The sequence below is a fragment of the Benincasa hispida genome, chromosome 5 (assembly GCF_009727055.1).
Source record: "Benincasa hispida cultivar B227 chromosome 5, ASM972705v1, whole genome shotgun sequence".
Taxonomy (NCBI): Eukaryota; Viridiplantae; Streptophyta; class Magnoliopsida; order Cucurbitales; family Cucurbitaceae; genus Benincasa; species Benincasa hispida.
The window spans coordinates 59,205,225-59,211,596 of NC_052353.1; positions in this window are offsets into that span (position 1 = coordinate 59,205,225).

A 6,372-nucleotide genomic window follows, 5' to 3' on the forward strand; every position below is an offset into this window, starting at 1 on the left:
ATGTTTAAACATTTTTAAGATCATTCATCTATGTAAGAAAAAAACATCTATGAGGTAACTTTATAGTAAATAGTCAAAATAAGGTTTTAAAAAAAATTAATATAGCAACTTGAAAATGATATTATCTTCATTTTTTTCATGGACTTCATTTGTTTCCTTATTCGAAAACAAAAAATAAATAATAATAATAATGCAAACATTAAATTTTCTTCTTCTTCTTTTTTCTTTGGTATAAAATAGTACTTATTATTGGTAATTTATGTGGTGATAAAAGATGAGAGTGTAAATCCAAAAATAGCCAATGGCTTTCCATCATTTCAAGGGACACTTTAATATTTTCTTTTTAAAATATATTTTCTTTATTTTCTTTTTTTCTTTTTCACGTAGAGTTAGCTTAGCTTTTAATCATCTGAAGAGGCATATTGAATTGATGGACATGCTTTGCTTTCTACATTATCGAGTGGCTACAAAATAATAATAATATAACAATAAATTAAAAAAAAAAAAAAAAAAACCTAGAAAACTAAAAATAGGTTCAAACATTTTCTGATAAATATTTTACGTATTGCTGCATTTTTTTTTTTTGTTCGGATACATATCTTATGAAACAACAATCAAATAGTGTGTGTGTGTATATATATATAATGGGATTAATTGGCTTGTGATTTTAGATAATTTCAAATCATCTTAAGTTATTATATGATGGTTTTCAAACAGATTTGGACTTGGAGAAAAAAATAATGAAAGATTCTCATTTTTATTTTTATGTTGACCAAAATTCAACAAGTCAATCTACTCATTACACTTTTTTAAAAGTCAAATATTAAACTTAAAAAAGAAAAAAGAAAAAAAAACGAGAGAGATTTTATTTTATTTTGTTAGTTTAATAATATTTGAAAAGTGATATTCAAACGTCTGATTTCATAATCGAAAATATATGTACTTTGTCTTTGCAATAAATATGTTAAATGGTATGGATATATATAGAGAAAGAAATGATAATATATTGATTGTACTTAATTTTTTTCCCCTCTCTTTTGGGTATAAAATTCTAAACATGAAAGTTATAACTCAATTACTATGGCTTCATTTGGTAATCATTTTGTTTTTTGTTATTTATTTTTTAAAATTGAACCCATAGACACTTCTAAATTTCTTCTTTTATTATCTACTTTTCACTAATAGTTTAAAAAATTAAGCCAAATTTTGAAAACTAAAAAATGTAGCTTTCAAAAAGTTGTTTTAATTTTTTGAATTTGGTTAAGAATTCAACCATTTTAATTATGAAATATGTAAATTATTGTAAGAAATATTGATGAAATGGATTTAATTTTAAAAAACAAAGGTTGTCAAATTTTTAGGGATTCCAAAGGAAGTTAATGGACAGAGGCTATATATATAATTATATTATATTATATATATATATATCATTATTTTCAAACTTTATTAAAAGTTTATTATGATTCTTGAATTTTTAGATTGTGATATATATTCCCTGTCTGTAAAATTCTAACTCAAAATCTATTTACTATGAAAAGTGAAAATTCTCTCTATAGAATTATGATTACATTTCGAAAGACTAGTTGAATATTACGTGCGTTGTACGTGTTTTATAGAAATAAAATAAATAGTTGAATAATTTATATGTAATATAAGACATATTTGTTTATTTATTTATTTGGAATTGGAAGATTTGATTATCTTTTAGTTTTTATTGGATAATTATTTTAAATGACAAAATTGTTGAAAATATTTACAACCAATAGCAAAATATCATAGTCTACCTGCGATAAACAACGATAAATCGCAATAGACTATTATCTATATTTATCATGATACAGATAGACACATATAGTAGTCTATCATTGTCTATCACGGTCTATGGCAAATAAATTGTGATATTTTGCTATTAGTTGTAAATATTTTGGTTCATTTTCCTATATTTTAAAATAATTTGTTTTTATTTTGTGATAATTCACGTAGTCAAAAAAAAAAAATTTAATTTAGATGATGTGATTATCTTTTAATTTTAAGCTAAAATATTTTTTTTCTATTTTAATTATTTTTTTCTTAGACATAAACCTAAAAACTTATTTTCAATGATCCTTCTTTCCAAACAAATGCTACATTATTCTATTGGATTATTTGATTAACACCTTTATTCGGTTGATTTGAAAAATTCATAATTTGTTGTTAAAGAGTCTAAATTTAAAATCAAAACTCAATGTATACAATTAATCAAATTTAATTTGGAATGTAAGGATTGAATTTGTAGAGAGATTTTGATATGATCTTAAATCCAAATTGATTTTTTTAAAATGAATCGAGATATCATTCACGTTAAAATGGAAGTAATTTTTTAAAAATACTTAATATAATTCACGTTTGATGCAAAAAAAAAAAAAAAAGAGGTGAAATTTAGATTTTTTTATCTTTTGCGTGTGATGCTAAAACTAGGGACAAAATAATTTATTTAATCATTTTAAACGTAAAATTACCTAATATATCTCTATAATCATCTACCAAAAGGGGCAAAAGAGGAAAATGAATGTTCCCATAGCCCCTTTTAGATAGTATAGATTAATTATATGTTGTGTTATACTAAAGTTATAATAAATAAAATACAAAAAATATCTAAACAGCCATTTTTTAAAATAATATCAAGATTGAAAATTATGGATTGTTTGTTTCTATGATTTTAAGATTATTGTGGAATGAGCATCTAAATTACCTAGTTTGTTTTGCGATAATATCCGTTAACCCCGACATCTTGAGAGTTTTGAATTCTCTCTTAAAACATGGGTTTTATGTACTCCTGGATTGAGGACACCCTCTTTTTACTTCATATATATATCATTCTTCATTATTAGTTTTTTTAATAATTAAAATAAATATTGTCAAGTATGTATGTCACTCTCTTTGATTATATTGTTTTTTTAGAAAGATATTAAAATTAAAATTAAAATTTGTTTTATAAAAAATCTTAAACTAATATATCATTTTGTCGAGTAAAAAAAAAATTATATTAACTTTTTTAAAAAAAAAAAATCAAATTGAGAATATTATTGGAACATTGCGTAAATAACATTATCGAATAAAATCATACAGACAAACATAGTCTGTAAATTCTAGCATCTATTACTTCGAACATTTAGGAATTTTGGTTACCATATATTTCAAAAAAAAAAAAAAAAAAAAAAAAAAAAAAAAAAAAAAAAAAAAACCTGCACTAAGAGAAAAGTTGAGTCTAAAATAAACTTCAATAACATTAAAAGTACGAGAATAAAAAAATTATTTATATCGTTATTTTATATAATTAAACGCGTAAATATATAAAATATATAAATTAATTTTTATGGGGAAAAACATGTGAATTTGGATACCTTAAAAAACACGAATTATATAACATGATTACAACTTATCACATATGCAGACTGTACTAAGTTGACTCCATTATCTTAGCTCGAGTTTCAAGTCAAACCCATTAAAGAACTAAAATGGCTAGCACAGAACCATATGTTTTATTATTTTGATAATTAACTTAGATGTAAAATAAAATTATCAAGACATCGTTTGATGATGTTTTGGTTTTTTGAATTTTTATTTTTAAAAATTAAATATATAAACGTTATTTTTACCTCCAAATTCCTTTCTTTGTTGTCTATTTTTTACCAATAGTTTAAAAAATAAAGTCAAAATTTGAAAACTAAAAAAATATATGTCTCATTCGATAACTACTTTGTTTTCATTTTTGTTTTTTAAAATTAAGTTTATTTTTTCCACATTCCTTGCAATGATGTGCATCTTTCTTAAATACAATAGTTAAATTTTTAGCCAAATTCTAAAAACAAAAACAACTTTTTTAAAGTTAATTTTTTTCAGTTCTCAAAATTTAGCTTGGTTTTTTAAATAATTGGTGAAACTTAGATAACAAAAGAATAAATTTGAAAGTGAAAGTAATGTTCATAAACTTAATTTTTTAAAAGATAAAACAAAACAATTACCAAATCGGGTCGTAGTTTTTTATAAATTCGTTTTTATTTTTCGGATTTAACTATGAATTCAATCATTAAATTCTAGAAAGGTATAGGAAGAAAATATGATTAATTTTCAAAAAACTAAAAACAAAAAATAAAATAATTACTAAATCAGATCTAAATAATTAAATGACGTTGTTCATTTCTTTATTTTTTTTTCTAAAGAAATAAAGACAATAACATAAACTAAAGAATTACCTCACGATTCACAAATAAATAAAAACTACATAGGGTAAGAGGAGAGAAATGTAGAAGAAAATTTATTTTTTAATGACCTTTTCGCAAATAACACGACGAATGTGAGAGAAGGAAACATCCTCAAAATTTGTGCTGAGGCTATCAATAAATTAAAATACGTTAATTAATCTATAATATGGTTTATGATATTTTTGGTATCATGAAAGTAACTGACATTGAGAGTTTGAATATTTAGTTTCCACTATGCGTCATATAATTGTTTAAAAATTCAAATGCATTAGAATAAATATGATGTGAGTTATAAATAACTACTATCCTTTGATGTGTTAGTTATAATTTAAAAAGTGATCCTCTTAGATTATTTAATGATTGTAAATGCAATCTCAAATGGAGTATAAACCACTTAAATTTCATAAGCAAATAAATGTTAACACCTAATTAGAATTTTCTTTTAAAATTCGTTCATGCATCAATTATAATCATTTATTTTATTAATTCTAACACTTGAATAAGTCTACACGTATATAAATTGATATAGGAATAGTTCTTAAATGTAATATAATAAAAGAGTTTAAATTGATTCGCTAATCACAAAATTAATAATTTAATTGATACAATTACAAAGTATCACACAATTTATGGTATCTAATTTTGAGTTATTTTTCCTTCCATGTTTCAAGAATAAAATTTAGAGGAGAGTGTAAATTAATAATATTTGTAAAAGTTTAAAATTTAAACCGATATAATTATTATTTTGAAATTTTAATTGATACAAAATACACAAAGTTTAGTGATATAAATTGATATTTACTTGAATTAAATTTATTCATATATTTGAGTCACTTTTAAATATAAAAATGACAAGCATTTGAAATTATGGTAAAAGGACCTTTCCTCTTCTCTCTCTCTCTCTCTCTCTTTTTTCCTTCTTTTTAAATCGTGTTAATTAATTTCAAATAGCAAATAAATTGAGAAAAAAAGTTCATAAACAAATTATATATATATATATATACACACATAAAAAACACTTTTAAGTGGAGACGATACAAACACTCAAAGCAGCATGCCCACTTGCTATTAAAAAACGCTTTTGAAAATTGGACTGTTTTCTCTATTTGTAAATATTAAAATTAAAAAGAAAATAGATATCCCTGATAAATACTATATATTTTGGATCAACTATCACACTCTTGTGTGAATCTAATAGAATACTAATCAGCTAGAAACAACAATAATAATCAAATAAGGACACAAACAATTTTAACGTGGAAAAACCTCATTAAAACCATGGACCGAAGTAAAAAATATCAAAATGAGTTATAACGAGTTCTCCCTAATCACAACTAGAGACATACATAGTAAATATCTTAAAATTAACAATCTTGGCAATAAATTACAACAAATTGAGAGGAATAAAATTTCGTATCAATAATACGTTGTCAAAATTTCAGTTCGATTGGATCATGGATCGATCCCCAAATGGCTGAAAAACTCTGCTGATAGGAATGAAGTTTTCTTCAATTTTCTCTGTCGTTTTATGTAGTCTCGGTCTGCATGTATAATCCAATCACCGGCGGCTGTTTTGTTTTTAAACATAACCTAAAAGCTCAATTAGGCCTTATATTGGACTTTCACTTTAAGTGAAATAACCCAAACACCCACCCGCATTAAACTCAAATAATTAAATAAATAACCAGATAATATATATATTTAATTCAAATCTAAAATTTATTTTTAAAAAATTATGCATCACACATATCTTTCCACAAGTACTATTTATTAGAGGATATATAATGAAATTTATCTTCCCACGAACTTAATTTTTTTGGGTCAATCTATAATTTCAGATGGTATTTAGTTCAATAAGTTAAGTTTACCTTTTGGGTCAATTGATAATTTAAGATTATTGAAAAGTTATGGTAATAAACTAATTTTATTCATCAATTTATCAATCTACACATGTTAAAAATTCTATCAAAATTTAAACAATAAAAGTTAAATGATCTAAAATTAAAATTTTAATGTATAATACAATAAAATTTAGAGTCTAAATTATCAGATACAAATTTAAATTGTAACAAATTAGAACCAAGAGATTAAATTGTTAATTGTTAAAGGAATAAAAAGCATAGAAACT